This window comes from Hyaena hyaena, unplaced genomic scaffold (genome assembly GCF_003009895.1).
Source record: "Hyaena hyaena isolate Hyena2069 unplaced genomic scaffold, ASM300989v1 scaffold_631, whole genome shotgun sequence".
In the NCBI taxonomy this organism is placed as follows: Eukaryota; Metazoa; Chordata; class Mammalia; order Carnivora; family Hyaenidae; genus Hyaena; species Hyaena hyaena.
Window position 1 is genome coordinate 765,027 of NW_024081264.1, and position 11,375 is coordinate 776,401.

An 11,375-nucleotide genomic window follows, 5' to 3' on the forward strand; every position below is an offset into this window, starting at 1 on the left:
GGATTCTGTCTGCACTCCCAGAACCTGGATGGAGCCTGGCACGCTGGTTCTCCACATGCCCTCAGGATGAGATGATGGTCAGACATCTCCCCACATTCTTTTGGTTTGACATTGGCTTTCCCCAAGTCCCTCTCAGGCAAGGGGTGAAGGGCAGGCAGCACCTCAACGCAGGACTTTCACATGGCTCCACAGGTCACGTGATGTGGTGAGGAGGGCTGGGGCGGGGCTCTTAGCCCCTTGGAGCCTTGCTGCTACACAGGTGACAAATTCCACACCCACCTTGAGCCCACTTGTGTCCATCGCCTTTCCACATCCACCTTGCCTCATGGCACCCAGGACCTGTGCTCATCTAAGCCTCAGTCCCCACCTCTGTCCTATTTCGCCTACAGACCCATTAAGCACCAGTGTCCTATGAAGCAATGTTCTTCTGCCAAGGCCTCCTCACCTGCCTTGTCCTGGCCGCGAATGCACAGGGCACTGGGCAGAGACAGGCTCCCAACCCCAGCACACCCTCCTCGTCTAAAGCAGGCCTGGGACACATACATTATCATTCTCCGACGCAAGCCCTGGTGTCTGTTGGATGAGGCTGTAATGTATTATTTTTTTCCCTGCCTGTTTGCAGGCAGAAGTCTTCTTCACTGGGTTCTCCTGGGTGACTCAGGGACCTTGCTCTGGCCATCCCTGTGGGCCTGGAGAATGCTGTGCCCCCTTGGGACTGACAGACTCATGAGGCCACAGCCTGCTCTCCTCCCATGGTCCAGGGCCTGGCAAACCGGGCAGCCAGCATTCCTGGCCAAGGCACATGACTGCAGCCTGATGAGGGTGGTGGGCTCGGGCCAGGACACAAGGGCCTCCAACATCACAGCTATAGAGCCTCCAGAATTCCCCGTAGAGCCTCAGGGAGCACTCACGATCCTAGGTGAAAGCTGCATCCCTTACAGGGAAGCTCAGAGCTGCCAGCCATGTGCCAGAGACAGGTGAGCATGCGTGCATGGAAGCACTCTCACAGATACCTGCCTGACCCTGAGCTACCCAGGGCCCTGGGCTCTGGAAACCCCTTGCTAAAAGATGGGGTAATTAAGGTGCAATTCAGTTTAATTCAACCCAGCATCACCTAAGTAGGTGGGCATGGGGATATCTAATCCTGCAGTGAGAGCTTCATGGATGGGGGCGCCCACTGCTGGCATTGCCAAGTAGGCCTGCCCTGGCAGGAGGCCTGAGGAGAAGGGCAGGGTGGAGACATCCTCCTGGGAGGGTGGCAGAGGGGTGAGGTCAGGGTTCAGACAGGGCTCTGCCTCATCCTCATGGCCAACCTGGCGCCTGGTGCCCTCAGCTCCTCAGGGAGCTCCCCACCCATGAACCCACTGCTACATGTGTGGATGCCATAAGCGGTTTGGGCAGGCCAAGCGATTCAGATGGCAGGGAGCCGCAGAGGGCCCCGGCCGGTGTGGAGTGGGCTGCCAAACTAGCAAGGCAACTGGACCAGTACCTCATGGGCCAGGCCCACACCCATCCTTGTGCCCACCACACCCACACTGGCCCTCACTGTCTACCCACTTGCTCAGCCTCTCCACAGCCCCCTCCAGTCTGTCCTATGTGCTGCCACCCCTGAGTTGGGCTGTGAGAAGCCTGGAAGGGCTCCTGGGCCCTCCTGCTGCAGGACATGCCTGACTGGGGACCCCAGGGTGTGGACTAGCTCCAGGCAGGACAGCTGGGAGCGGGCAGTAAGGCCCCATACTCCCAGACCAGGGGCCCTCACCCTACACTATCCTCACCGGCCTGTGGCCAGGTCCCTCTCTCAAGTCTGAGGGGCTCTGGACAGCTCTCAGTCTCAGGTTCTCCCATCCCCGGCCAGCTCAGCCTTTTGCCATCAGGCCCAGGACTGACAACCAGGCTGACTGACGGTCAGTCCTTCCCTGGACAAAGTGACAGAGATCCTCCATGCACCAGCACAGTGCTCAGTCCTGGGGCCCAGCAGTGAGCAGCACAGAGCAGAAGACTCGGACACGTGTGGATACACCCCAGCAAGATGAGGCCTCATGGCAAGGTGGCCAGTGCTCTGAGAGAGCCAGGCCACAGGACACCACAGGCAAAAGCACACCAGACCCAACGTTGCATCTTGAGCCCCCCCCCACCCCCTCCAGGGACCAGCGGGGTTTGTGGGAAGAGCAGTCTGGCCTGGAAGTGGAAATGGTGCCACCTGGGTGGTGCTTCTGGGGCCCACCCAGATTGCCAGGCCGTCCAATCAGCCTGGGGCACCTGTCTCCCAGGGCTCCCAGCATGCTGCACAGCCCGTATCTGCAACCCTCTCCAGAGGGTACAAATCTGGTGCAGTCTACACTCCGGAGGTCCCCCACAGGGGTAAGCTAAGGCGAGACTCTGCCTGAAATGGCACCTGTGCCTGGCCTCCTCCCCTCTCCTGCCCTGCTTGTTCACCTCCTTAGAGGTGTCTCTCAAGGGCATACCCTCTACACCCCTTGCATCCAAATCCCTGTCTCAGGCTCTACATCTGGGGCAGCTGAGCTAAGCCGTGCCCTTCCAAGGCATGGATGACATGAGTGGAAGCAGGCAAACCACTTAGAAGAGCGCCCAGCACGCAGGACACACTCAGAAGCTAACCACTGCTGTTACAAATGCCTGGCTGTCCACAGCCCAGAGGAAGAGCATCCCAGTGGCCCCAGAAAGTAGCAAAGCTTCCTGCTAGGAGCCCTGTCCAAGCTAGACCTGAGGTGTGTGCATTCTGGGGAGCATGGGGCAGGACGTGGTCACAATCAAAGGCAGGAAAGGCGGCAAGGGCCAGCTCAGGGACTGGCCACCAAGAGAGGTATCCAGAGGCACAGAATAATGAAAGGAAGCACCGAGGAAGCACATTACCCACTCTCTAAAGTGTTTCTTGGCACAGAGGAAAGACCTGGGTTCAAATTCTGCCTCTGCCCTTCTCTCCAGACAGGAAGGTCATCAACAAAACTGGTATAATAATGCCAGCATCAAAAAAAAAAGAAAAGAAAAAAAAAACTAGGACATTAAATTAAGTCACTTGTTAGTGAAACACACAGCAGAGCCCTTGGGACAGAGAGCTGGTCAAGGACCCCTTCCTGGTGCTTGCATGTGAATGTGTGTACACATACACACACATGTACATACACACATGTGCACACGCATGCACGCACACACACAGAGCCCAAGCACGTGCCCTGCATACCAAGGTCTGAGCACAGACACTCTGGCCCCCACCACACTGCCTCCTCTTCTTTCCTCTCTCCACCCATGACCTTGGGCCATTTCTCACACTAGCACTTCCTTTTCCTCCCTTAATAGTGCCCCATCACCTCACAAAACAGCAGCTCTTCAAAATCTCAGCCCAACCACACACCTGCCTGGCATCCTCCCCTCCTGGGATGTGACAGGCAGTGACCTGGAGCTGCACCTTGGTGGCCACCCTGGCCAGAGAGCACACCTTAAAACCCCTGGTCTCTGCAAGATCACAGGCAAAGCAGCTCCCCTGGCCCCAGCCTGGCCTGAGTGCAAGGAGAAGCGGGGAGATTTCGCACCGCCCTCAGGCACCCCTGCAGTTCGCAGGAGGCCTGGCCACCAGCTCCCTGCCTCCAAACCCTCTCGAAGGCAGGCCTGCTTCCCATCCCCGGGGCCAAGGACGAGGCACCTGTGTGGACTTCTCAAAGACCGTGGGCTCTCCAGAGTGACACATTTGCAGTGCCACTATGGCTGTCCCACAAGTATCCCTCATTATATTTTTATCATTGAATTTCATTATCAGCTAATTTGTATTATTATTTCCTCTTGGATCCCCTGTGTGTTTATACATGTACTTTACATTTCCCAACTATTAGACTTTGTAAAGTTGTTTTGTTATGAATTTCTATTATAACTGCATTGTAAGAAGAAAACAAGGTCTGAATCACAGTGTTATTTGGATATTCCTTGAGGTGTTTTTATGGGCAATTTGCAGATAGTTGACCTTGTGGTTCTTCAAGTACCTGTGATCACGTCAGCCCTGCATCGCTGGGGGCGTGGTCCGGGTGATGACGCACCATTGTGGGTGGCTCCCCTTCTAGACACCGCCCCCACGCGTAGCCCCACCCTCGACCCCCTGACACACACATTCTTGCAAGCGATCTGGCGGCCCTGGCCTTTCCCAGAGCAGCAGCTTGAACTCTGGCCAACCCTGCCCACTGTCGGTCCATCCTCCTAAATCCTTGAGAAACCTCACTTTACTGACCCAGCAGTGAGGGACCCGGGGACTAGGTGCTCCCAGGTCACCCCCACTAGCGATCTCTCACAGGAACATTCACAGAAACGCTCACCTTCCTCACCTTCGTGGAGGTGAGCTGGGCTCTCAGGCCAGAGGAGGGAGGGGCGTAGGTAATAGGAGGCCCCTTCATGTGGCGGTGCCCTGCAGGAAGGGCCCTAGCTGTCCGGGGTAGAGGGTGGAAATGACATGGCCTCTCCCAGGGGCAGTCCTGATTTTCTGCTCCAGGCTTCATCTGCCTAGCAAGGGCCACCCACTACTAATTCCAACAATAATAAAATGAATAACTGACAGCCTCCTGCCTGCTGTGAGTGATTAAATCACAAAAGCTGCGGAGGCTCCTCTAGGGACTCCATGAGCTCCTTCTATGTGAGCTTCCAAACTCCATCTAATCCTAACCCCCAAGCTGGTTCACGGGCCAGCCTCCCCCCTGCATCCCTCTCCCTCAGCTCTGCAGGACCCACCCTCCCCAGTCACCACAGCCAGGGCTGCGAAGCTCCAGGCTGTCACCCAGTGCTGCATGTCATCACCTCATTTAATCAAGACTACAGCCTTAGAGGAGGACCCAAAACCCAAATGTGCACCGTTCACAGTGGGAAGGGGTTTGGACACAGAATCAGTCTTCAGGAAGTCCTAGGCAGGAAAAGTTTGGGCTTCTGAGCCTGGGTTTCTACAGCAACAAAACCGGAATCCTCACCCCAGAAAGTGTCCGGTGCTGGGACTGGCACATCCCCCCACACCCCAAGTCAGAAGCCTCTCTGGGTCTGCCCCAGTGATCCAGCTGTGGCTGGGATTCAGGCCACACCCAGATAGAGTGCAGACACTTGATGAAATTCACACGGGAAGGGTCTGAGTACCAGAGGCCCAGAGAGCTCCACAGGTAGAGGGTCCAGGGAGGGGTCCACGCAGTTCAGGCAGCCTTGGTGGAGGGTGGGGAAACTGGTTCCGCTAATAAACCCATCAGAACAGGCACACCCTCTCCCAGCCCCCTCAGCTTCTGGGTGAACCAGCCTCCTCCACCAAAGCTACTCTTTGTTAACAGTGTTGCCATGGCAACCGGATCCAGGGAGAACTCTCTCTTCAAGGTAGAGTCTGAGGGAGACACTTGGAGAAACGGAAGTGGTGGTGACAACAAGGCAGAGGATTGGCCTCCCAGCCCTACCCCCACTGCTCCTTCCTGCACCAGTCTGGCTCCCCAGAGACCACCCCTTGTCTGTCCCAGAGCTTTGGGTCTGCTCCCCTCTGCTCTACCTCAGCGGGGACAGCAACATGGTGCAGGCTGGGTCCCCCATGCACATGTGCTCAGACACATCAGTGTGTCCCTGCCCCATCACACACAGCAGCTCACAGGCTTTCACACATATCCCGGGGAGGCTTGCTGAGTCCACCAGCCCAGCCACCATCTCAGAGCTAGGGGGCCAGCTGGAGACAACAGGCCAAGGGTACACTTGACTCCAAGAGATCACCAATGAACAATTACATAGGGCAGCATGCTGCAGAGGCCCAAGGCACCCCGCACAGCACACCCAGGCAGAGGGCACCCCCAAGGAAGGCTGGAGCAGGGAGTCCTACTTGGGAACAGAAGGTTCAGAGCATGTTTACGAAGAGAACATGAAAAGGTCACCTGGCTGTGGTGTAGGGACAGAGCCCGCTGCGGCTGTCCAGGGCGGAGTGGGGCAGCCCGACCTGTGGAGGCAGCAGTGGGCAGGGGTAAAGGGTGGAAGAGAGGCCTGGGGTGGGTGGTGCAGACTGGTGGACCGCTCCATCAATGTGAGGGCGGACCTGGCAGAGGCGAGAGGGAGGCCCTGGACATCCCGCCGGCTCAGATGGGGAGCCTGGGACAGATGAGGTTCAGGGGCACGATGACAATGCTCATCTGAGAGGGGTCCAGCAGGCACGGGCTGGAACGCTGACAGAACCGGCTGGGCTGATGTGAGTTAGAATGGGGTCGGCACCAAGGAGCAAACAGAAGGGTATAGGTCTGGGTCTGAGGAACAGGACTGGTGAGTGGCCCCAGGAGAGGAAGGGAAGCCTGCAGAGAGGTCTGCGGGGCGCCAGCGCGCATGGAGGCAGGCCCAGGCGTGGGCTTGCAGAGCCCAGGGGGCAAATGCCTGGGAGCAGGGGCAATGGACATCGGCAGGGCCGGAGATGTCCACAGGCACCTGAAGACCATTTCTCAGAGCTGAGAGGGCGCGCCAGATTGCAGTAGGCTGGGAGTGAGTGGGAGGTGAGGATGTGGCATGAGCAAGCAGAGAACATGGCTTCAGAGCCAGCCTACTCGCAGGGGAGGAGAGAAGGGGGAAAATAGCTGGAGGGGGAGACAGCAGAGAGCAGTTTGTCGTATTTAAGCTGGAAGAAGCTTTATGAAAGTAACATCACCTTGGACGCCATCACCTGTCAACTAGGGCAGCAGCACCTCCCCTGTGAGGAAGTGATACAAGAGCTAGACAAATGGAACGAAGTGCGCCCCCTCCCACCCCCACCCCCTCCCCAGCACCTAATGCCTTGCCCTCTGGGCTGGCTTCTTGCCTCAGGGGGCTCACAGTGTGTGGCCCCTAGGTGAAATGAGGTGTTCTCTGAAGAGTCAGGGAGACTCAATGAGGCCCAGATCCAAGTCTCTCCTTGAGCTGGTGCTTGCCCACTGCTCCCTGAACTCACCCTGCAGGACAGAGAACCCCACAGCTGCTCAGAAGGGCCATGGCAGGCTTTGAGCTCCCACTGCCACCCACCACCCAAGGCAGCACAGCCCGCAGCCTGTCCCCCCAGACCCAGCATTCGGGTTCATGGGAGGAGGGGTAGAGCCTCTTTTCTCCTGTGCTACGTCCACGTCCCGGCATCACTGCATGGACCCTGAGGAGCTGCCCTACCAAACAAGTGAGGTGGGGAGAAACTTGCCCAGGCATGATGACTGGGGGTCGCCCTGAACCACACTCCGAGGCACCTATGTGGTTCTTAGGAAACACTTTCTGCAGACGAGAGCATTCAGACACCCGAGGCCATCTGACCGTACCCCCTCAGGCAGGGTCAGCGACAGGCAGCAATCACACCGCCACCCCCTTGGCAGGTATCCGTGTGGATGCGAACACTCATACTGTTGACTAGACATTGCCACAAGCCCCTCTGAAGCCCACCCCCAGAGGTGAGATCCCAGGACCCTCCACTCCCCAGGATGAGCCCTGCTCCTCTGTCCCTCGCAGGCTCTGAACAGGCCAGGACATACCGGGGCTTTCCCTTCTGTGGTTCCCACCATGTCACTGCCAGGCTGATGTTTGCTGACCTTCCAAACCTTGCTCCAAGACTGTCAGATTGGGACTTCCCATGTCCCCAGTGTAGAGACATTCTGAATGGATCCATAGCCCGCTCTGTGCCAGGCCAGGCATCCCCTGCATTCACTCTCTGCCACATAAACACACAGCCACATAGCCCCAGGCTCTGTGCCCAGAACGAGGTGAGAAGGGCATATACTCTGAGGAGAGGGCCGGGCATCCTCCCCAGATCCCTGCAGGTCAGGGGGCCCTGACATGTGACCAGTGGGTGCCACAGGCCCTCCCCCCTTGGCCACGGGCCTAGCAGCTTCCCCGCCTGATGTCCCTTCAGCACCCCCTGATGATGGCCCCCCCTTCCTTCTACCCTACTTCCTCCTCAGATTCTGTCTGGAAGACAAGTTGCTAAGTAAACACTCATCCACAGGAGGGAGGTGGGCAAGCGAGGGCAAAGGAACCGAGAGGCAGTCTGGAGTGGGTGGGAGTTACAGGCGGCAGATTTCTGCTCAACATTTGGAAGCTCTGAGAGAAAAACAGCCAGAGCGGACCAGGGCTGAAGCAGATGGCCTCAGGAGGGAAAGAGGGAGGGAGGGGGAGTCCCAGCAGGGGGCAGCCGGGGCTGAGCACTCTGGACTGGGAACGACACTGTTATGACCAATGACCACCTGGGCAGGCCCTGATCCGCATCTCCAGCCCTCTCTCCCACTATGGCCCTGGGATCTGCCTCCAGCAGGCCCTGATGGGGAGGCCCAGGGCCCCTCTTCTAGGGTTGGGTCATGCAGAGATGTCTATACCAGCCTATGCGAGTGCTCCCATTTCTGAAGACAGTGATTAGGCTTCAAACTGCACCGCCCCCCCAAGCCCTGCACCTTCACTTGGCCTATTTGACAAATTTGGCTTCTGTGAAACATGTGGCTTGAGAACTGGGTTCTGTGGTTAAAAACCAATGATCAGTCAAAGCTATTCCAATACTGCCCATTCAGCCCATCATTCTGCAGATGTACAGGTGTACTCGGCGGCTCTCAGGCCATATCTGAGCATCTCAGCCCCCAACTATTCTCCTCTGGAGGACCCATCAGACGGACTAGTGGTCCAGTCTAAGGGAGCTGCTTGTGCTGAAATGCCCTCCCCACTCAGCCAGGCCCCCCAGCCACTGGCCTCACTCAGGACGGCCCAGCACTAAGGCTGGTGGTGCCGGCATTTCTCCCTCCTCCTCCTCTGCCTGCGGTTGCTAAGTTACACCAAAAAACCCTCTGCTCTGTGTGAACTGTTCCATTTCCACAATTTGCCAGGTGGAAGGGAGCCATCAGGCTGGCAGTTCAAGGATGCCTCCCAGAGAAAAACAAACTTGCTGGCTGGTTTTCAGGCCCCCATGGAATACCTGAGGACACCTGCATGTGCTCCCAAACCCAGGAGCCATGTGCAAGAGTACAAGGCTGCCCTGCGAGGGTGTCAGCATGTGGGTCTCTACTGCTCACTCTCTTTTCAGGGGCAGGGCCTGTGGCTTCTGCTGCCACCTCCCACCCAGCCATGACCACCCAGAGTTTGGTCACTATGACCCATGTCCCTAACAACAAATAAAAGCTAGAGGAGCCCAGAACCCACCCACATGCCCTGAGCCAAGGCCCTCCACATCCTCCCACTTTGGATCCCCTCCTCCTATTCTGGGCTGGGGTCCTGAAGTTCCAATGCAAAGTGTCCCTGGATGTCAGGGGGGAAATACCCCTAAAAATCATTGAAGCCATTTACAGGTGGGGAAACTTAGTCCCTGAGTGGACTGTAGCCTGTCCACAGTTCAGAAGTCAAGGCCTCCCAACTCCCTAGTTCTCTGCTCACAACAGGAGCTGCTGCTTTGCACTCTAGGCCTCCTATTGGGGAGGGAAGGGCCTGGACCCAAGCCTAGGCTGCGCTGGGTAAGATTGTGTCCAGAGGGAGATGGAGGACCCCTGAGGGGCAGAGCAGACCACTGCCTCTTTAAAGTTCCCCTGCATGCCAACCTGACCCTATATGTCCTGGGCTCCTAGGGCAGGTGGCCATCTGGGCCCTGCTCTTGCTCTAGAGGGTGGGAGAAGAATGATAGCAGTGGGGAGGGTGAAAACGAGATGGGGCTCACAGCTCCAGCCCCGGTCGAGGGTGCCCCGGACACCACCGCATCTCGGCCCCCAGGTGGCTCCCAAGAGGCAGGCAACCTCCCTGTAAATATACCCACCAGCTCCAGAGCTCAGAAGCAGCTAGAGATGCAGGGGGCAAGGGCCTCCTGCATGCCCTCCCCAGACAGTAGGAGACCCCTCCCCCTCACACACACACACACACACACACACACACACACACACACACACCGACTAGAACCAGCTGCACCTTGCCCCAGGCCGGTGCTGGGGCAAAGAGAGCACGGTCCTTGAAATGACCCTTGCCCACGGTGCAGAGAGGGGCATCGCGCCCCGGTCGTCTCCCTTCAAATGCTGAGCTCACGCCCCAATTCCTCGCCAAACAGCAAGAGCGTGAGATGCCACCGCGGGGCCCAGAATACAGACAAGCAAATGGAAACTTCCAACTGCGCAGCCCCGAGCTCCTCAGATTTCCCAGCCCCCTCCCCCACGCCAGGCCCGGGGCAGCGGACCTGCCAGCCCGTGTCCACGCCCGCCTGCGGAGTGCACTCCCGCCACGCCCAGGCAGAGATCTCCCGGTGCCTTGCAGGTGCTGGGGACCGGGGGGTCCTGGCGCTGTCCAGCCCGGGGCGGAGTTCTCGGCAACTCCGCGCTGGGCTCCCGCACGCCCTTCTCCACGCGCGTCCCACGACCCGCGCCGGGAGCCGGTGCCCCGGCCACGCGACGGTCGCTCAGGGCAGGACCCGGGGCCCGCGTACGCCCCGCCCGCGCTGGCGACCGGAGGGGACGGCCCGCGGGAGGGAGGGAGGGATCCAGTAACAGAGGATCGGCGCCCACTGCCTACCTCGGTCCGGGCCGGCGTAGCTCTCGCGCAGCCCTCGCGCCGCAGTCGGGCCCCGAGCAGCGCGCGGCCGGCGCCGGCGGCGGCTCATGCTCGGAGCCCGGGCCCGCGGCACCCGCCCACCCGCGGCCGCCCCCGCGCTGCGCCAGCTGCGGGCAGAGCGGCTCCCTCCGCAGCCGGCGCCGGGGAGCGCGAGCGAGCGAGCGCAGAGCGAGCACGGAGCGGGCACGGAGCGGGCACGGAACGGGCACGGAGCGGGCGGGCGCGAGAGCGCGGGGAGCGGGCGGGCGCGGGGCTAGGGTGCGGGGAGGGCGGGTGGAGAGGGAAGTGCAGAACGAAGGTGGAAGGAGAGGTAAAGCGCGTGTCCAGGGCGCAAGGCGCAGGGCGCAGGGCGGGGTCGGAGATGAGGGGCGTAGAGAGAGCCCGGGGAGAGGGCGAGCCAGCCTTCAGTTTTGAAAGGATAATTCAACAAACAACCCCAAAGGTGAGGTGGCCCCCTCGTGTAAAAGAAGCTTTAGGGACTCCCTAGAGATGCCAAAATTTTGGCTTCTGAAACCACTTCCATGGGCAAATCCTGGTCCCTTTGATTATTCCCTTTAATCATCACAACCACCCTATAAGGTTGGTGTTGGTTTTGTTCGCATTGCACAGATGAGTAAACTGATGGTCGGGCAAGTGAAATGACCCTGCAGGATTAGGCATGCAAAGGAAGGCTCAAGAACCACCCTGAGAGATTCCGGAGTCCCCATATCTCCAAAACCACTATGAGGAAGATGAGAGATTCAGATACAGCTTCCAGAGAAGCTTCGTGTTCTCTCAACAGGCATCCTCCTTCCTTGGCAACAACCTCAGGGGTCAGGACCCTTACAGGCAGCGCAGACTCAAGAGAATGTGGA

The 11,375-nt window shown here is 58.7% G+C and overlaps 1 protein-coding gene across 1 annotated transcript in view; it reads right to left on the reverse strand.

The window, feature by feature from the left end:
* RASGEF1A (RasGEF domain family member 1A) overlaps window positions 1–10,531 on the reverse strand; it is an 84,110-nt gene extending 73,579 nt beyond the window's left edge. The window contains exon 1 of the mRNA XM_039257760.1: window positions 10,483–10,531. The gene's annotated coding sequence lies outside the window, so the exon portion shown is untranslated. The remainder of the gene's footprint in view (window positions 1–10,482) is intronic.
* Between the last annotated feature and the right edge of the window lie 844 nt (window positions 10,532–11,375).